Raw genomic sequence first — 22,207 nt, forward strand, 5'->3', positions numbered from 1 at the left:
AAGCCTGGTGACAAAAGAAACAAAACCCAACACCACACAACATGCAACACAACAAGCACTATACACAACAAATACCACTGCAATATGCGGCTCAACGTGAGACTTCAGACATCCACTAATACAGTGCCCCCTCAGAGTGGCGCCCCCTCAGTGTGGCGCCCCAGCAGCGAAGCGCAAAAACCCGTGCGGATCCAGCCTTGTACAGACAGATCTCATGTACCAACACAGGGGGAGGGGAGCAACCGGTACCCACCACCCAATATACAATGCTACGTTACTACCTTACAGCTTAGCCATAGCAGCAAGCAGGGCAACTAATAAAAGAAACCCAAACAAAAACCTTGTTCAATAACCATAAAACAGTGGCTGGTCTGGTCCTTGCAGGAATGCTTAATGCCCTTGCAGCACAGTAAGACCAAGAAGACGCGTTCCAATGCAGAGCCTCAATGTCCTTAGGCCAGCAGCTTGTTGGAGATCACTTCAAATGATAAAATTCCAAACAGTCACCTCTGTGTCCTCCATGAAGAGTTACACGCTGCTAGCAATCACCCCCATGTCCAGTGGTAACACAGCAGCAAGAGGATGAAATTCCACCTTGGCAGCCTTTTATAAGTTCCTGGTAGATCACATGACCTGGCTCATGTGGTTACCAATATGGTGTAATTACCAGTGCCATGTGACTACTCCTGCCAGTCCCTTCAGATCCCCACAAAGGTAAAAGGTTGGCTACTAGGCTTTCCTCCCATACTGTGGATGAAATTTCTAAGCATCTACATTATCTCAGGCCCCATACAACTATTGAATTTAATCGCAAACCAAGAGGTCTAACAGAGATTGATCGTTGGAAGGCAACAGAGTTACGTTCCTTTATGTTGTATTCTGGCCCTGTTGTTCTTAAGGAACGCCTTCCAAGTGAATTGTATGACAATTTCATGCTTTTCCATGTTGGCATGTTTTTGCTTTTGTCTCCAGGCTTTTCTGATGATATGATTGCATTTGCTCACACGGTGCTTGTCTCCTTTGTTACTCATTTTGGGAAGTTATATGGAAGTGAGGAAATTGTGTATAATATACAACAAATTATTCATTTGGCTGATGAGTACAGACAGTTTGGACCTCTGGATAATATATCTGCCTTCCCTTTTGAGAATTATTTGGGACAATCTGCTGCGTGAGCCACATCAGCCACTTCAACAGATTGTCAAAAGGCTTTCAAAAATGTCTGGTACTGAACTACCAGTGCTGTCCAGCAAAGCTATCTTATATAAGTTACATTATGATGGCCCATTGCCCATTCATCTTCAAACGTCAGAGCAGTACAAAAAGGTCACCACCAACAAGTTCACCTTATCATCTGAGCAAGGAAATAATTGCTTTAGCATTGCAGGAGAGATTGCGCTAGTGAGAAATGTACTAAAGTCAGGTGATGGAATATATGTAATTTATCAGCGATTCGAAAACATGGCGCCCTTCTTCTCATACCCTTGTATGTCATCTTACATTGGATGTTACAGGGTCTGTGACTTGAAGGATGGCTTTGGACTCTGTGAACTTTCCAAGATCAGTCAGAAATATATTCTTTATCCAGACAACAAGAGCTTCATTGCTTGTCCTCTATTACACTTACATTAAACAAATTTATTTGAATATAGAGTTCATTGTTTAGGCAAAATTATATTGCAATATGTTTGGTTGTTTTTTCCTACTAATTCTTTACATTGTAACTAACAGTCCAGTTGTACAAATAAATTTAGTTGGGATATTTTGTTGCTTTAACCAATTTCTTTGTGTAACAGTTTACATCAGCAGTGAAATGGTACAGTGGTCTGTGGTGCAGTTTGAGGTTGGAGGGACTGCAGTTGTGCCACATAGTTGGTATAACATTGAGGAACAAAAATGCCATTGGCCACCATTTAAACATCACAAACTTCACAAAGCCATTCAAGACCACCAGAATCCAGAGCCATACTGGGAAATCTATGAATCTGTCAGGCTTCTCATCACTAAAGGTGACATTTCTGTAATTTTTTAACGTACTTTTGGCTTGTGATAAGTTGTGAAATCAAACCATAACTTCTGCCAACAAAATGCAGGTATCTTGAATTAATGACTTATTTGTTTTCTCACAGACACCTATGAACAAGCCAGACATTGTGAGCACAAGTACAGTGATCAAAGTTGCATGATATCTGACATTGATTCAGAAGGAGAAGACAAACAAAAATGAAAAACTGAGGTAATGTAGACAAAACAGTTGTTGGAAGGCTTTTCTTACTTTCCAAGTAACTCTTTATATTATACTTTTTATATACGTATTTATTTTCAGGCCCAATCATTTGTTGATTAATTCTGACTTTGAGGGGGAGGATACGGTAGTCAAGAAAGCAAGATTTGCACAGCCTCCAACAATTGTGCAACCAGGTGTGTTTGAATTGAGTGTTCAATTATTGTGTGGAAAATATAAAATACATGTAAATAAACATGAACCTTCCAGCAGGTCAACAGAAAAAACAGGGTCCAGCTTTGGCATCTCAGGCAAGAAAAGGTATGAAAATACAACATATTAAATGCAACCACTGGTGAAATAACATGCACAGCTCACAGTGTAATTTTCTTCACATAGTAACCAGTACAGTTATTGCATTGTAAGATCACCTTTAGCATTTGGCACATTTTATGTCGTAGCTTTAGTAGTTGAGAATTATAGAAGTGATTCTGCATGTGATGGAGGAATGCACAATGCATGCAGGGGGTGTGGCCTGAATAGTCCTGCAGTAAGTAGTGTTCTATGTGCCTGGGATTGAGGAATAGAAGAGATACTCAACTGGATTTGCAGATAATCTCATTGTTTTAGGCAAGATTATGCTACAATATATTTTTTACCAGCTATATTTTATGTTCCCAACCTTCAACTTTGTAAATTTCCAGTTTATTCCTGTTAATTCCCATAAATTCCTGTTAATTCTCAAAATTTTGCAACTCTACTAATGAGCATTGGCTATTTTCCATTATAATATTATCTGCTGATTGGTCAGTCACCTGCCATTCTTTGTATTTTAAAATCATTATTGAGATTATTCTTCTTTCTTTGAGCAGGCTACCGTTTTGATCAAGAACCACTTAATGAGAATACAGGTAAGTCTTAAGCATATTGTTAAAGTAAACAGGCCATGCTTATACTTAGCTATAAATTAAAGTTAATATAGTATAAGTTTTTTTTTTTATTTATTGTGTTTTAAGATTATCCTTGGAGAACTGGTTCTTTTTTGGAAGAGCTTTTTGAAGGTAACCATTAAATTACTTTTTATCTTTACTGTGAAAATTACTAGGCTTTAAAATTAACCTTCAAATGGTTAATATGAGGACAGTTTTTATCTGCATTATAAACCTGATATATTATACTGATTTGAATTACACCTAAAGTAATTGGCATTTCTGTACTTTTAAGCAATTCTTTAAAAACACTGGATGATCATTTTGTTTGTTATTCTCATTTTCAAACTCAAGATGAAACTTTATCAGACTCATCTACCAACCTGGCCTATCACACTATGCAGACACCTCGTCAAGAAAGTGGTAACCAAATTACTGCTTTAAAAACTATAATTTTGTATAGCATAGCATCCAGTTAATGAGGCGTATGCCTGGTATGTCTATACTGCATACGTTTAGTTTTTGTAGAGCTGTTTGTAATGAAAACAAAATGTTATGAATTTTTGAGCCTGTTTAAGACAGTTTGTGTACTATCCTTTAAAATGTTGAGTAAATTATTAAATGAAATTGTTTTAATTTTTAAATGTTTACTTTTATTAGGTAAAGACTCTACAGTGTCTGAATCACATCACATAAAAGGTAACAATTATGTGAAAATTTTAACACTATCATAGTTTAGTTATATTCTCTGTCATAGTTTAGATACATTCTCTGTCATAGTTTAGTTAGTTTCTGTCATAGTTTGTCAACTTCTCCATCATTGTACCTGTCCTGCTCTGATCACCTACCATGTCTGCAAACAATAAGAAAAAAAGAAATAAAAAGTCCTCCTGCAAGTGTGTCCTCACCCTGAGACCAGTGGCCTGTACTACGAAGGGGGTTTAACCAAATCAGACTTAACCCTGAGGTAATTTGCGAATGCGAGGTTGACAAAATCATGTTGACTCTGTCGGGGCTAATCAGTACTATGACTCCAGTTAAGAAGTTGATTTGTTAAATCGGTGTTAACTGCATTGGAGTTTGTGCGCGTTGACATATATGGAGTACGTTCGGCAACGCAAGGCACCGTTTGACGCATAGCGCGATCTCCATATGTTTCACGGAGGAAGACTGCATGCTAATTATGCAGGGTTATGCGGAGTTTAAATCAACGCTGTAAAGAAAGCCCAATACCACTGCAGGTAACAAAAGCAGGCAGGCTTGTTGGCAACGTATTGACGACGGAGAAAATGCATACGTACATTTTAGCGGTCATAAAACGTGGTCTAAAATATCTCACGACTGAGTATTAGACAATGAACTGTTTTCTGAAGAGAACTGAAATACTGTTAATAATTACAGAGGCTAACAGATGCGACACAAAGTCGCCTATTATATGCTGCTAAGTAATGTAATGCTCCCTGAAGTTCCATTACTGTAATGTTACTCATAATGTAAACTTAATGTTAACAATAACTGATCCGATTTCAAATAGTAGTGGAAAGCGTACGTGGCAGCAAGTAAAGATGAAATAGGCCCTATAAAACATCATGTCAAGTGGTAGGGCTATGTATTTATATTTCTACTCATTATGAAAAATTTGTTGTGTCTAGCCTCCATTTAATAGCGTGTTTCTATGTTTTACAGCTAATAATAAAAAGGTGTCTGTTCATATGACACTTAATAGAAGGTGAGCCACTGTTTAACAAATAATTAAATGATTTACAACAGGACAAAACAGAAGCATATGTGTAGTGAGGAAACGACTTGGAACCTGTCACCGCGGTTAAGTTATAGCCTCATATATGGAACTCAGTTTTCTGGCTTTAATATCTTTACGGAAGTACGGTGGGGCGTTTTTAATGACAGAATTGTGATGTCCAGTACACAGACATCGATGCACACCGATTATTTTTCCGCTTCAAAACATTTTGTGATTTGTGCCAAATCATGTTAATCGCTAATATAATAGGCTAGGTCCTTTCAGCCTATGACATGATGGTTTAGTATTTTGGGCTCATGGTGACTGTTGCACACCCCTTTGTTTCCCAGATTGCTTTACATACGAATTTTAATTAATTTTTGAATGTTCGAATGTATCCGTATACTGTGCAATGGGACAATACATGAATGGGTTAATAACTTTAAAACAAGACAGGCACATCTAGTGAAGTGTGCTTTGATCAGTGGACAACAGGGAACAATGCACACCCCTTGGGTTTTTAGAATAACTTTCTTTGTAACAGTTATTAATTAATACATTGTATGCATATTGTATGCCATTGCTCCATTTCATACATATTAACAGAGAGAGCCCCTCACAATTCGCGCGCCAATGTGGTACGGATCATCCAGGTACACCGGCATTGTTTTCGGAGAAATTGTAGTGGGAGGGGCGGTGCTCATATAGGGCTGGCTTACGCGGAAACCTCGACTTAACCAAGAACAAAAACTTCTCGGAGCAGTTTTGAGACTTAGCGTAAATTGCCATAGCAACATGTCTTGACTAAAACCTACCCACCTTTCGTAGTACGGGTTAATCGCGAAGTTACACCACACGTCATCAAGTTACTCGCAAAGTTACCCCGATAAGCCAGTTACCCCGCTTCGTAGTACAGGCCCCAGGACAGTTGCTTAAACTGTGGATGACATCACTTGTGTTACAGTAATTGCAGATATGTAGAACTTTTAAGAATACATTTATTAATCAATTTATTATTTATCAATTTATTCTTTAAAAATCAGACAATATCATTTTCTGGATTTTTTTTCTCATTTTGTCTCTCATAGTTGAGTTATACCAATGATGAAAATTACAGGCCTCTCTCATCTTTTTAAGTGGGAGAACTTGCACAATTGGTGGCTGACTAAATACTTTTTTGCCCCACTGTATTTGTCAGATTAGTATAAATATATTATAAATAATATAAAATTGAAATATTTAGAATTCTTTGCCTTCTGTATGTCCTTCTGGCATTACGCACAGTTCACTGCATGCTTGTCAACCAGAGGTGGAGTGGGGAAGGGGACATGTTAATCTATGCTTCATTTTATTTATATTAAACCATTATTCTGCTTTTCATATTTAAAAAAAACAACTAATTGATTAATTGAATAATGCTGATAAACATATTGATTATGAAAATAATTGTTTCTTGCAGCCCTAGCCTAGATTAGAATAAACTAATTTTTAAAAAAACATTAACCTTCAGTCACTTTATCTCATATAATTAATTTACTGTTGGCTTTGACATCTTCAAAACATGCACCTACACTCTAAAAACTGCTGGGTTAAAAACAACCCAATTTGGGTTATTTTGGTAACCCAGCGCTGGGTAAAAAAGGGACTAACCCAACGCTGGGTTATTTTGACCCAACAAGTTGGGTTACACGTTTAACCCAGCATGCTGGGTTGTGATTTTTAACCCAACTATTAGTTAAAAATGACTACACTGCTGGGTTGAATGTAACCCAAAATGGGTCAGAAATTTAATCTAGAAACTTTGGTGATTAAAATTACTAAAATAAAAACAATTCTACAGCAATACATACTTCAGTAATGGAATTTTATTTATGACAAAACATGTAAAAAATGTGTCCATATGAATTTAAGACATTTTCCCATCTCCACCTCAGCATTAAGACAATTTCTATTAAAATGTATCAAACTGTATCACAGAAACACTGTGACTGAAGTCAGTAACAATGCATCAGACTGAAGTCAGACAAATTAACTTTAGAAAAACACAATTTGAAATATGAAAACTTTTCATAACATTTACATCATGCATAAACATAAATATATCCTGAGATATACAGGAATCATCAGTAAGAATCAATTGCAATGTAATTGCAGAGGAGAGGAAAAATAAAAGTATGTAGAAGTAATAATGAAAAAGCATCTAACTGACTGAAGTCAGAAAGATTAACTTTAAAATACAAATTTGTGCATAAACATTAACATATCCTGATATATATATAAATCATCAACTGAAAAAATATGTAGAAGTAATAATGAAACGGCATCAAACTGACTGAAAAAACAAACAAAAAAAAAACTTAAGAAAATACAAATTTAAGATTAGGAAAAAATAGGAAAACATTTTATAACTTTCCCATTAACAATTATGTGCAAACATCAATATATCCTGAGATATAAACTGACTGAAGTCAAATTCACTTCCAAGAAAATATGTATTTAAAATATGAAAACATTTCAAACGTCCACTGCAGCAAGTAATGTACTTTGCTCAAATGCTGTGCCATTTATTATAGCAAAGGGTTGAAAGCAGTGGTCGTCTCCAAGCATGAGAACATAAGAAAATTCAATGGACTCTTCTGAACGAAGGTACTCAGCCATATTGGTCCCAATCTGAAAAAAGGAAAAATAAATAAAAAAGAAATGGTATAGATTCATTAGGAACTCAAAAATGTGTAAAAGTTAAATATCCTTAGAGCTACCTTCAGAACACCTAAAAAACCTTTAGGAGCATTAAAGACCATAACACACCAAGCTATCAGCATTAGTTAACCACTGACCATGGCCTTAGCACTATGCTTAGAAAATGTCCGTCGAACATGCTTAGTTTCAAGCCTCCTTTAGCCTGAGCTAAGCTCAGACATTCCCGCCTGCATGAAACCATTTACAGGATTAAAGAAATTACATGTTCGTAGTAAATTAACATCGTTTGCTGTCGAATGTACAACTAAGTCAAACGAATTGAACGAAATGTACCTTACAAGCAGAGCGTGAAATTTATGTGGATGTGCTGACAAAGTCAAATTAGTTAAGTAAACTCCGCTATATCAAAACCGTATCTAACACAGTAAATCATTAATAATAAACAAAGTAGATTTAACATATACAAAAGTTAGGGTGACCAGATAATCCATGTCAGGGAGGACACTTTGAGCTACTTCAGGTTTTACAAACTACTTTCAAATTGAAAGGCTCCTGTGCTCGGCTAATTAGTTCAGCTCTTCTTGTGCTTTGACTGGTTTATTTCCTTGACTGAAAGACTCATCCAGCTGTTTCACATTAACATTATGGTGCGTTCGTTTTTCTCTCGGAACTCGGAAATTCCGAGTTGAGTGACATCACGTCCGACAATCTCCCGTTCGAGCTACCCACATCTCGGAACAAACATGACTGCCTCCATGAACACGTTGCTGTGTATTGTTGCTTTATATTTTAGCAGATTTGGAGTTTTACAAATGAAGAAAATGGAGAAATTTAGATTTTTCCGAGAGACAAACAAGAAACACGAACTAGTCAAACCACATTAAAAGCTTTATAAAATATTTTAGTACATTCATAGCGATATTCTTTTTTCGAACAGTAAATAAACTACAAACAAACCAAGTCGCCATGTTGAAATTACGTCACAAGGGCAACTCGGGCAACAAAATCTTATCCGACTTCAACGTCATAAAAGGGGCGTGTTTCCGACGGGAAGTGATGTTTTTCGTGACGTATCGTGACGTTTTCATCCGAGTATGGAAGGCCAACGGGGCCAAAACGTCTTAAAAAACACGTTGATTTTTTACATGCAAAAAATCAACACGTCGATATTTCACATGCAAAAAATCAACACGTCGGTTTTTCACATGCAAAAAATCAACACGTCGATTTTTCACATGCAAAAAATTAACACGTCGATTTTTCACGGCTAAAGACGTATTTTTTTACGCCTTCAGACGTCAAAAACAGGCAGAATTTCTCTCTTTTTAAATGAGGACATACACTTAATTATTTTTAAATATGATAAAATATGTGCATGTATGCCTATATTATTAATATTCTTAATTACAATTCGTTGGTACTAGTAGTTGTATTTAACAAATTCTTACTACTCTTCTTCTTCTTATTATTATTATTATTATTATTATTAAAGTGAGTAATTATTTGTCACCACAGCACAGTGCACCACAACTAAATGTGACCTCTGCATGTGACCCATCTGTGAAGGAGCAGTGGGCAGCTGACAAGCACTGTGCCAGTAGCAGTCATGAGCAAGGTACAGTACCCAGTTATTACTGGGGGATAGCCTGTCAACAGGAGGGGAAAATATTTGAATTTTTTTTTTTTAAATATTCAAAATGTTTGTACAATGTCATCATTTGTCTATTTAATCAATAAAAAACTAAAGCATGTTTTCTTTTAATTCATAAATCAGTAAGTCAGCCCCTTCCTCATAGCTATGTCATAGCATTCTGCTTACAATCTTGTCAAGTTTTATACTGTATAACACGTATGCGCACTTCACCTCTATTGGCACACACAGATATAGAGAACAGTCAGAGTGAAGGAAGGTGATTCAAGATTCAAGATTCTTTATTTCTCACATGCATAGTCATACAGGTACAACATGCAGTGAAATGTATAGTGAACCGCTCTTTTTAACTGTGCCTCCATTAAATAATTAAACAAAAAATCAAACAAAGAACACAAGTTAAAAAGATAAAATTTGTAAAACAATGTAGGAAAATAGTAAAACTTTGAAATAGATTAAACAAGTCTGAGACAGATTTACATATGTGCAAGTTATAAAGTTAAAGTGCATTTTGCAATGTCTGCACAACAGTGTGAACAGCTTAGAAACCCTTGTAATAGTGTAGCAGCATGAACAGTGCATGTACAGTAATAAATGATAGAGGCAGTATGGAATGACAGACAATTATTATTAATACAGACAAAAATTAGGCTGCTCTGCAGTGATCAAGAATGTAATACTACAAAAAGGAGGGGTTGGACAGGTCTCAGTTGAGAAGCTGAATGGCCTGAGGATAAAAACTCCTCACAAGTCTCTCTGTTTTGCCCATAATGGTGCAGAACCTTCTACCTGATTGCAGAAGCTGAAACAGTCCATTCCTGGGATGAGATGAGTTTTTTACAATCCTTGTGGCTCGGCCCATGTCAGCCCCTCTGAGATATGGATTCCTAGGTACTTGAATATTCAACAGGCCACACCACTTCATCTAGACTCATAGACTTTATAGATCTAAAGTATGTATACGTATATATATATATATATATATATTGTATAATTGTAGTAGGGCTTTTATTAATACTCTATACTACTACTTTCTTTTGTGCTCACATGTATTTACATTTCTAGTATTTATTATCTTGATTGTATTGGAACAAGGTTTGTTAGGTCAAATTCCTTGAAAATGTCACATTACTTTGGCAATTCTGATGTACAATTTCCAGGTTGGAACAGGCTCCTAAGAAAAACTTGGGTTTACGTGCGTAGATTAGCTGCACCACTCTGGATTTGTCAATTAATGGCTGTAGTGATTTTTTCTGCTTTGGGACAATTGAAACTGTAATAATAATATACAATTGTAATATATGTTTAATATAATACACTTGACAAACCTTGTTGCTGGGTGAGTGTTTGAATCTCGGCAACAAACTCCGAAATTGTTCTCATCATCTCATCGGCAAAATCATTTTCAATTAATCGCCCACTTGCCCAACGTACACTGCTTTCCATTGTAGTCATTCTATTATAGCAAAATAAAGATATTCAAGGACACGCTAAGGGAATAAATCATAATAACAGCTGTTATATTAAAGTAGCAAAAAATGAATTACCTCGTCAGTATCGTGTCTACATTAGCTTGTACATTATCAGACAATGCCAGCCGGGTGCATTCCATAAATATTTGATTGCAGTTCAAAAGAAAGCTTCTAAGAGCCATTTTCCTTTGCGCTCCGAACGAAGTTCTCTGTCTAGTTTAATTAATGGCACGCACACCTCCGTTAAGCAGACGTCTGTGGCTCATCACGACCACGCAAAGAATCCGTAATCAAAAACGTAAAGTGATGCAGAAATACGTACCTGCGGCGAAGGCTTGCGTTGTCTCTTAGTCACGGTACGTTTAAACACGTACGGCGATACGTCCCACTGCTTATTAGTATAATTTATATATTCATTGCTGCGACACGAAACGTCCACTTTCGTAATAATAAATATTTATATTATGTTAATTTTTTCTATGACGTAAGTACACGCATGGATCGATGAGGTGTGACTGCAAATCACTTGACAGTGATGTAGGTTAACTATTGTTGTCGTAGTTCCTCTTTTCGATTATTCAAATTAGAGCACAAGGTGATTCTGTGTTTATTATGTTGGTTTTACAACTTCAAATCTACAACGTAAAGTGAAAACGAGCCCAGAATAACGCAAAATGCCGATAACAATTTCGATGAATGAAGCACTAATGTGACGGATTTCTCCATCGGGGGAGCTGATCAGACATTGCACGGATGATGTATTTTTTTCTGCACAATCGACCATTTTCACTGATGCCCGAAATGGTAGTCAGAGGCACAATATGCTGCCATCATTTTAACATGTTAAATTTTTAAAATGCAGTAATTTTTGCTCCAACATTTTCATGTTGACTAACTTTAAAATAATGTCTGTGGGACAACGAATGATGAGAAAAAGTAACAGCTGTAAATTACAAGAATTACAATAATAATAATAACTAATATGTTATGATCTGTCCTAGCGTTTGGAGACTTGTGTCATGACCTGCTTGTATGATCCTCGTGTGTGCCACGCCCCCCTCGTTACCTCGTGTTAATTCCTGTTGCCTGTTATTTTCGCCTTGTCCTGTGTATTTAGTCTGTGTCTGAGTCCGTTTTCCCCAGGTCTGTCATTAACGTTCGTCCTGTGCTACTCCCTGTCTGCTTTAATAAACCCGGTTTACCCGTCACGGCTTCCTTAGTCTGATTCTCCGCTCCCTGCTCCTTCGTTCGCGCAGGTCTCAACAACTTGTATGTAAAAAGCCATTTATACATGGATAATAAGACTTCAATATAGACACCATTAAATACCAGCAGTGCTGGGATATCTGAATAAATATGTTGAATGTAGTCACTGGATGGCAGTTACAAGTATGTGCAATTGTTTGTCTAATGGACAAAAGTACTTGAGGCAGGTGTATGACAGCAGATAGTTTGTATGCAAAAAGAGGCAGTATATCAATGTTTTTTATGTTCAGTGTGCATGTATTAATTGATAATGAATAGATAATTAAAAAAGAGGGAAAAACTCAACTATGGGACGTTTGTGGACAGGAGTTGGTGGTGCTTTTATTTTGAAAGGGTCGCTTTGTCCATTTCAGCACACGTTGCAAAATGCCGCCTGTTTTTGACGTCTTTAGCCGTGAAAAATCGACGTGTTGATTTTTTGCATGTAAAAAATCGACGTGTTGATTTTTTGCATGTAAAATATCGACGTGTTGATTTTTTGCATGTGAAATATCGACGTGTTGATTTTTTGCATGTAAAATATCGACGTGTTTTTAAGACGTTTTGGCCCCGTTGGCCTTCCATATCCGAGTTCCGACTTGGAGAGAAATAATCGAACGCACCATTAGTGACACATGCATGATTATAGGAGACTGACCAATCAGCACACAGCAAGAACTCAGTGCTCAAGTGAAATCCAGGTCCGTTTAATTGAAATGGTAATTTACAATTCCTGTCCTAGCTCAGAGTGTCCTCCCTGACATGGATTATCTGGTCACCCTACAAAAGTAATATTTAAAAATTTTACGTTATCCTTTCCAAGCTCCTTCCGATGACGATGTCACGCGCGCTTTCCCGTCCACTGAGCAAGAGATCGGCCGTCGCTTAGTCGTTAGGTAATCTCAGTTCAACTGACCGAAAGCCTAAAATTTGCGTGTATATATATTATACAGTAAAGCAAATGTTTTATTTATTATGAACATTGTTAAATACACACTGAATAACTTACGTTTCAGACAGAATTTCACTGGCTTCCCTCTAAAGACGGCGCAAAACTCCGTCAACTCTCGCTGATGTCCCTGGATGTTGACGTGACGTGCGTGCTCTCTTTCACGTCCGCGTTCCCAACCCAGCACTGCTGGGTTATAGATCAAGACCGATTTTCAACCCAAATTGGGTTAAATCAACCCAACTTTGTTACCCAGCAGTCTCAACCCAGCATTTGGGTTGAAAAAACAACCCAGCGTTTTTTAGAGTGTACACTTTGAACTTTACACTGTGCAAAAGAACCTCTCTGTTTATGCTGATTCCTATTCCAAATAATGCTTTGTTCTTGCTATGGGGTTTACCTAAAGTGAATTTATCTTCTTCAAAGTCTGTGGTTTTGGATTATTTCTGAATCGTAAGGGAGCAAGCAAGGAAGCTTGTTTACAGGGAAATGGGATGCTACCATATGGACTGAGCTATGGACTAAGAAGTCATGATGTATTGTGTCAGAGTCATAATGATATTGTGTGTGAGGGTGAATACAGCCAGTGCTCATAAGACATATTTTTCACAGACATGCTTTTCATATGCTTTTAGGTGTCTCGTCTTACATTGATTGGAGGTGGTAGTGTTGAAGGGACCGTGCGTCAAATGCTCCAAGCAGCCTTGACCAACAGCTTGGCTTGTGGCTTTAATTGGGCAGGAAATGGTCTCAAGCAAGGCTTCAGGGATACCAAGCTACAGACTTGCTTATTTGGTAAGTTTCTGTCAATATACTGTATATGAATGAGTTTTTTTTCCAAAATGCTACAAATCCATTTTAATGGTTTTCAGAAAAATTACATTTATTTACCCAGACACACACATTTGGATATGAAATGCCTTCATGTCTTGATGTATGTCTTGATGTCATGTTTAAAAGGTGATCATTTTCAAATATAAAATGAATTGAAAAAAATATTTTTCATATCAGCAATTTTATACGTACTCTAACCCCAGCTCATAATACATGCGGACATGTATTCAGTCATTTGAATGCCATATTTAGTAGAGATGCACAATATGGGAATTTTGAATCGATGCCGATATCCGATATTTTTCATGCTTATATGTGCCGATAAATGAGGAAGGCAGAGGGTCCTTTTCAGAGGGTCGTGTGTATCACACTTAAGTTATGGCCCTAAGTAGCTCTTTCTTCCTTTTGCACACAATCTTGTTCCACATCAAACATGACTCAGACTCTGATACAGCCGCCCTTATAGTTTTACAACTTATAGCAGCGTTGCGGTTACATAATTGTTACGGTTCAAATAATCCAAAAATTTGCTGGAACTACCGAAAATCTGGCAACCGGTGTTGGGCACAGTTACAGTTCCTCAGTTACAGTATTATAAAAGTAACAAGTAACCAAGGAAATTAACTACCGTGTTACATTAAAAAAGTTTAAACACGTGGAAGAATTTGGGTCTTTAATGGAGGCGTGTGAAGATGAGATTAGAACAGTTTACAACCCACGTGGAGAAACTCTTTTTGGGCAGTTCAGTTTTCCTGGGCATGATCTACATTTCACAGATACATTCCTACCTTTTATCTCGGTAAGGGGAAAAGTAATGTCTGTACTTCCAATATAAAAATGCTACCTTTGAATTCTCTGATCTCACGCAAATTTTATTTGTGTTAAAATCATTGTAAAGATCATTTGCCTAATTGTAATATTTTTTTTCTTCTAAATACAAATTACCCTGATGCAGCAGAATGCTGCTTAACAACTTTGATAATGACTATCCATTATAGTAACAGTAGATTAAACAATTCAGTTATGTACTGTAGATCAATTAACAGTAAATATTTAGCCTCTTTAAATCTTTAATGACATTTTATTTTCTCTTCAATCTTAGAAGCTCTGCAGCACCACTTTAAAGAAGTAACCTACCATATCTTTAGAAGAAATGGCTTCAGTATGTACCAGAACGCCTGGGAGGAGACAAGAGGAAGTGATAAAGGGATGTGGGCAGCATTGGCGGAGCGGGGGGGTGGCTTACTGGGCTTAAGCCCGGGTTGTTGTTTCAGAAGCCCAGGGTCTTTTGGAGTGTAATTTGTTTCATAATTAGATGCCTGACTGACAACTGTATAAAACAAAAACTACACACAATATTCGAAGCACATAGCGCACAGTCGTAAATTCCCCCTAATTTTGGTATGATCCGAGCTCAGGCACTAGGCGACTGAGCACAGCACTTACGCATGTGAGCGAGGGGGGAGAAGCTGCTGCCTGCGAATTTGCTGTAGGAGAACACTGAGAACACTGAGAAGTGCAGACAGGCAGACAGAGGAGAGCTTAAGTTTGACCAGGTACCAAAGCAAATCATTCGTACTGTACAAATAATGTAAATATGACGGTGTATCACAAAAGATTGATATCAAACTGATCACTTGACCCATATTACGTTACTTGCTGTTCGAGTGAATCAACAAATGGCGAAATGAAAAGCCGAACAACAATGCTGTTTTTTTTAGAGTCTTTGCTTACATGTGTGTTTATTTCATATTTTCAGTTGTTACCCTCCACGGCTAAATAAAGCACTCTAAATTGGTTTCAGTTATGTACTGATGTACACAACAATGGACATAAGGGGATTCTTTCACAGAAAAAACTCAGGTAAATGTTATTTTATATATTATGCTTTGTATGTTATTCAATATATTTCTATGCAAAACAAGAGGAATTTCAATACACAGCAGTATATTCACAGTTGAAATCAGATATTTACAACATACACTTAAGGGAAAAAACATAAAAACATTTTTTTTTACTGTTAATCATCAAACTGTTTTGTTTTAGATAAATAAAAATTGAAATATCTTTTGAATTAGTTAAATGTCAGAATAGAGAGAGAGAGAGATGTCTATTTTTTATCACTTTCATCAAATTTAGGAGTATATATACACTACGTTTATTGTGTCTTTAATTAATAAGAAAACTCCAGACGATTCCATTCTGAGCTTAAGAAGCTTCTGATAGGTTAGTAGAGTCACAGCCTAATAAATCTTTAACTTCACAGCATGTTTTTCAGTCATTTCTAACCCCCCCCCCCCCCCCCCCCCCCCCCCCCTGTCTGGCTCCGCCTCTGGTGGGCAGGTTGGAAGGGTTTTTGTGTGCACATAGTGTCAGGCGGAGAGAGAGAGAGAGAGAGAGAGAGAGACGGGGATCCAGGAATGCGAGGCGAGGGCTTTAATGAGGAACAGCACAGAGTAATGACTGAACCCGTAACAGTTCCGTGAACGGAACACGAGCAGGGAGGTCTCTCTCTGATGAGAGCCGAGGCTAACGAGGCTGGAATCGGAAGGCAAAAGTCGTAGTCGGTGTCCAGGCGAATACGTCGGCAGCCAGAAGGTCGGTCCCACGAAGTTACACAAGACTGGGTTACGGAAGGGAAGGAGGACGGAGGACGCCGGGCTCAGCAGGGCAGGTACGTTAGGGACGGGAGCTGGACTGAGGAGGAAAGGCGTAACAGGTAAGGGTGCAACAAAAGGCAAACAGGGCAGGTACGGGAAATGAGCAAGACGAGAGACAAGAAAACGCTCGGTAAGGTGTCGATACATCGGCTCAATACTTCGCGATCTGATCAGGACTCTCCTTCTCTTTTAATGACGGTCTAATCAGGGTCGGAGGAGTAGCCCCTGTCCTGACCTGCCCCGGTGGGCGTGACACATAGTCACTGTTGTTATTTATTTGAAGATTGTTCCCCCTGATTGTTCCGTTGTAACGTTTATATGTGCATAGATTTATATATGGATTGAATAATAACATGTTTAAAATTTGAATATTTGTGAATGTTATTTTATTAAGCTTGAAAAAGCCCTCTTGTTTATAAAATAATTTCAACATTAATTGAATTTTGACTCAATTTCGATTCAACATACACTAATTCAACATTAAATCAATGGATGAACAAGATGCCAAATAAATGTTGAAACAATGTTGAATCACTGTCACAAATGGTTGTTTTTTCAATGTTGAATAGATGGCATTTTCAACGAGCAAGATCAGTGCTAAATCAACATTGAAGATCTGATATTGAATCAATGTCATTTCAACGTATGTGTGCTATCTGGGTTGTTATCTGTTCCCCAATAGCAGTTAGCTAGTGTGGGGTCAGGAGGAACCTGGAGCAGAGGGCAGGGGACGGAGAGTGACCTAGAGACAGTCACACACAGCAGGGAATGTGGAGAGAGCAGCCCAGCGATGCTGCAGGTCATTGGGGGAAACAGAGAGAGAGAAAATACAAATGACACACGCAGACAGGAAGTGAGGTAGTATGGTGCTCACTGTGTTACTGCACCTTCTGTTTTTCAGCCAGATAAATGTGTCTTTTTTCAGGGCAAAAAGGGCAGTGAGGCCAGAAGATGTAATTTTGCCAAGTTTGCATCAGCAAGGAGGAAGAAGTTACACAAGCAAAAACTTTCTTGTTCATGCATTATGTTCTGATGGTTACAATTTCTTTCTTTTACCTGCTTAAGATGTCCTTGTCACTGTTGAATGGTGTCAGTCAACACATTAGGCAGCATAGGGGGCTGCCTAGAGTGCCATCTTCTGAGGGGGTGCAACATAACTTCACCACCCCCCCGCCCACCCAGGAGGAGGAGCATGTACAAAACCGACCAAGAAAAAGTATAACATGCGGCACTAAAGTCTGAAGCTCATCTAGGGCTTTAACCGGCACAGCTGCTGGATATTGTACATTGGTCACTGCTGAATTAAATTTTCAAAATCTAAGATGAAAATTGATACTAAGCATTTGACTGAAAATGTATATGGGCTGATATTTGTGTCACTAGAAACTGAATATGAATTTTGTATATTTGAATTTGCAGTTATCCGCATTACAAAACTGAATCTGAATTTAATAGTTTGAATCTGAATTCCAGTAACTCGAAATAGCGTTTATCCTACCTCGAAAAAATTCAGTTCGCAAATTCAATTTCAATCTAGTGTGACACACATCCGGGTCCTTGAGAAAAAGTAATCGACCGCAGATTCACAACGCAACTCATTTCCAGGTTTACGGCAGTTCTGCAGGTCGGGGTAAAGAGGAGGCGTGTGCCAGGGTGTAGCAAGCGCAAATGTATGGAAGTAAATTAATGACAAAAGTCGTTGATGAAAAAAAACACGTTGAATTACACGTATCTAATAAAAACGCATTGCATTAATGACGCTTTGAATTTTTTGGGACTGTAATTTATTATGTGCATACATTTAAACATTGAACATTTCAACTGCAGATTCAAATGTACAAAATTCATATTCAGTTTCTAGTGGCACAAGTATCAGCCTATAAATGTACAGCATGTTTTACTTGTATTGTATTGATGGAGGTGTCACTAGAGGTGGGAAAATTGACACTTTGTCACTGCTGGCTTTGGCAGTTTTTTCCCCCTTTGAAGCTGGTGACCCACACTCACCAACACGGCTCTTCCGTGCTCTTGGGGGGTTGCTGACGCCCTGGGTCTCCTTGGCCTGTCTCCGCTGGCCTCTGGCTCTTGTGGGGTGGGGTTGCGGCCCCCCACCCTCGTTATGAAGTACATTCCATGGAGAAATTCACACTTACCCAGCACACGCACACGTGTTCACACACCTCCCCCAAACAGATGAACACACATGCAAATACACCTCCACGCTCCCTTCCAAGCACATGCAACAATTTTGTATGTCTGTATATCTGTTTTATTTTCTTTATTTCTGGTTGTGTCTTTGTATTTATCCATTTTTGGTTGTATTTCAAATGCTGTTTTTTTTTTTTTGCCTTGATATGTGCTTTTTACGTTACTCCTGTCTTTCTTAGCCTCTCTCTCCCACTGTGGTCTCCCGCTTTGTTTTTTTTTCTCTCTTTCCTCCTTTGTAATCTCTCTCCCTACTCCCTTTCTTCACTCATTTTCCTCCTAATCTATCACTCCCTGCCAGGCAGCTCGGCAACTGGAATATTTTACATGTGTTAAAAATAAAATACAATAAATATACAAATAAAAAGAAATTGACCAACATGAGGGGCCAATACAGAGTTTATAGAGCCCCTCGTGGTAAAGCAAACATGTCTGGCACAGCAGTGCATTCAGACCATTATTCTGCTTGCTAAAGCTGCCGGACAAAAAAATAAATAAATAAATACGTACATGGTGCATTGTCCCCCATAGTTTATGCTTAAAGCAACTTAAATGGATATGTCTGTATCGTTTAGGTTTATAAATATTAGTCCGTTAATTCTGTCTTTTTCACTTTAAAAGGAAACAGTACAGTTATTTTTAGTAATGGAAAAGTATTGCAGGATGTCATTAAAGTCCACGTTTTTAAATTTTTTCAACCACCATTTTTTTTCTCCTCCATATCCCATCCAGCTCTGTACAAACGACAAGCATGTAATGTCACATGTCTGTCACAATACTTTTTCTGATCTATTTGAATCATGCCTCTGACAAATGCTTTACATTACTAAAAACTAAAACTAACACAAAAACTATTAAAAACTAGGATATTCAAAAAACTGAAACTTAACTATAGCAACTCCACTTTAAAATAAAAATAAAAACTAAACTGAAATTGAAAACAAAAAGTGAAAATGAAATATAAATGAAAACTACTGATAAATTGAAACCTATTTTAACCTTGCTGCAGAGTCTGCTGGGGGTGTGGCCAGCCGGGCACCTCGTCAGGGAACGCCCCCTGCAGGGCCAAAAAAGGGGCGGGGTCCACATGGCCCCCCCACCACACCCGACACTCAGGCAGTCGGCGCGACTTCCGACTCGGAGAGATAACCGAACGCAGAATAAGTCTCCTGTCCTGCACCTCATACCCACCCCCCCGAGCCACAGATGGACGAGGAGGCCTTTGTGGCTCATGATGAGAGGGTGAGAACAGCGACCTCAAGCTGGAGAAGTATCACTGCATGCAGTGAGACCCTGGGGGGGCATCAGTACTGTGGAGGACAAAGTGCGGTCCGTTGTGAGCTGGCCCACTCCCCCCACACAGAGCATACACAGAGATGAAAGCGTCAAAGTCCGAGGGGCGCGAAGACGTTAACCAAAAACCGGGCGAGAGAACGAAACCAAATAGCAAGTAAACCCAAGCGAAAGTACAGACAAGGGCAAAGCGAAAATCAGAAATCCAATAAACCAAACAAATCATACACAGAAATATACATCAAAGAAAAGCAAACCAACAACAATAATCAACAAATGAGCAGAGCTCCCGAGACGTCTTGCAGCTGGCTTTTCACTTAGGAAGACGGAAGTGACGAATGCCGCATACAGAATGTTGTGGGCGGAGTCTGCACGTGGAGGCGGAGCGAACGTCGAATGGAGAGCGAGATAGAGGACGAGGCTGTGGGTGGAGCTGAACTTACAGCGGCACGTATCAGGAGGAACTCCACTAGAGGGACGGAAACACGTGATCTCCACGAGCGGGTCCGGACATGACGTTACGCAAACTTACGCCACGGAGGCGGTACCATCTATCACATGATCTTCACACACAGCTCGGACTTGCTCGGACTTGTTAGTGGGAGAGTTTATAACTTCGTCGACAGACAAAAGTGAGTAGAACAAGAAACAACAAATATTGCAGTTATATAATTTGCATGATTTAAAAATGTTCGTCAGTAAAAGATATTCGTTGCTATTAAAATGTATATTTGATGTAAACGTCTCGCTAAAGTTGTCGGTAGCATTCTAGTCACTGGAGTTTTAGAAAGTATCGGCCAATGTTTTTTTCCCCCAAATTTAGCTTTAAATTGGTTACTTAAGCGTAGACTGATTGTGTCCGCAAACTCCCGTGTTAGACAGTTTATAGTTTCTAATTAATTCCATACAAATTTTGCTACTGAAAAAGAAAAAAAGTATATGTATAAATATTTATTTAGTTCCGAATCTGTTTAGCTTTAGTGAACTAGGCAGCTCTTGTACAAATGTTACATGTGCTGTGTAATGTGTTTTAGGCAGAGTGAAGTAATTATTACTGTATATGACAATTATACTTATCTATATATTATTCGGGTCAGGGTAAAATGCGGTATCCGCCGGATTCCGCCGAACGTAAACAAAGAGAGGAGCTCAGCATTGCGGTGCAACTGCGCAGTCAGTACAATACGGATGTCCGAAATCGTATTGTTCTTAATGTTAACATTAATTTCATTGTTAATTTGTTAAACATGTGAAAATGTTCTATATATTATCTGTTGAGCGTTCACTGGTCGAGGATAATCTGCATTTTTCCCCTCTCTTGTCCTGTCAGACAGATGTATCGGATGTCCATGGCTACCAACGTCACTGTTCATGGATGCCTGTTAATTCCTGACGAATAAAATAAATCATAATAAATCAATAAATAAATATGCCTTTCACCAAACAGTCAGTATTTCATTGTAATTCTGTATTTCTGTAGATCTCACATCCAAGCACTATTGAACTGTTTTGGTGTTATCTGATTACATTTTCTCATATAAGTACAGCTATACTGTACAGCTTGAAAGCACTCCTGTGAAATATCTACGTAGAAACGTGGTTGCCACTCTACAAGCCATTTTATCAGAATTAATACACGAAATAAATAAAAGAAAAAGGATATTGCAATTAAAGCATCTGTTATATTGAAACATGGAAGTGGCACGTAGAAATCCTGCCCTGGGACATGTGATATACTGCCGGAAAGCTCGCAATTTGTACTATACGGAAATGCATGGAAGTTCCCAGGGCAGGATTTCTAAATGTGCATTTCGCCCTGTACACTGTAACCATGTGGAAGCTGCCATAAATAATCTTCAACTAAAAGTCCACGGAAGTGGCTCGTAGAAATCCTGCCCTGGGACATGTGATATATTGCCGGAAAGCTCGCAATTTGTACTATACGAAAATGCATGGAAGTTCCCAGGGCAGGATTTCTAAATGTGCATTTCGCCCTGTACACTGTAACCATGTGGAAGCTGCTATCTATAATCTTAAACTAAAAGTCCACGGAAGTGGCACGTAGAAATCCTGCCCTGGGACATGTGATATATTGCCGGAAAGCTCGCAATTTGTACTATACGAAAATGCATGAAAGTGCCCGGGGCAGGATTTCTAAATGTGCACTTCGCCCTGTACAATGTAACCATGTGGAAGCTGCTATCTATAATCTTAAACTAAAAGTCCACGGAAGTGGCACGTAGAAGTGAGGCCCCAGCACATGTGATATATTGCCAGGAAGGTCGGAATTTGTAGATTGAAGAT

At 38.4% G+C, this 22,207-nt stretch overlaps 1 long non-coding RNA gene across 1 annotated transcript in view; it reads left to right on the plus strand.

Moving 5' to 3' along the window:
* LOC111837047 (uncharacterized) overlaps positions 1-17,402 on the plus strand; it is a 144,244-nt gene extending 126,842 nt beyond the window's left edge. The window contains exon 3 of the long non-coding RNA XR_011994062.1: positions 17,331-17,402. This is a non-coding gene — a long non-coding RNA (uncharacterized lncRNA). The remainder of the gene's footprint in view (positions 1-17,330) is intronic.
* The last annotated feature ends 4,805 nt before the right edge of the window (positions 17,403-22,207 follow it).

This window comes from Paramormyrops kingsleyae, chromosome 12 (genome assembly GCF_048594095.1).
Source record: "Paramormyrops kingsleyae isolate MSU_618 chromosome 12, PKINGS_0.4, whole genome shotgun sequence".
In the NCBI taxonomy this organism is placed as follows: Eukaryota; Metazoa; Chordata; class Actinopteri; order Osteoglossiformes; family Mormyridae; genus Paramormyrops; species Paramormyrops kingsleyae.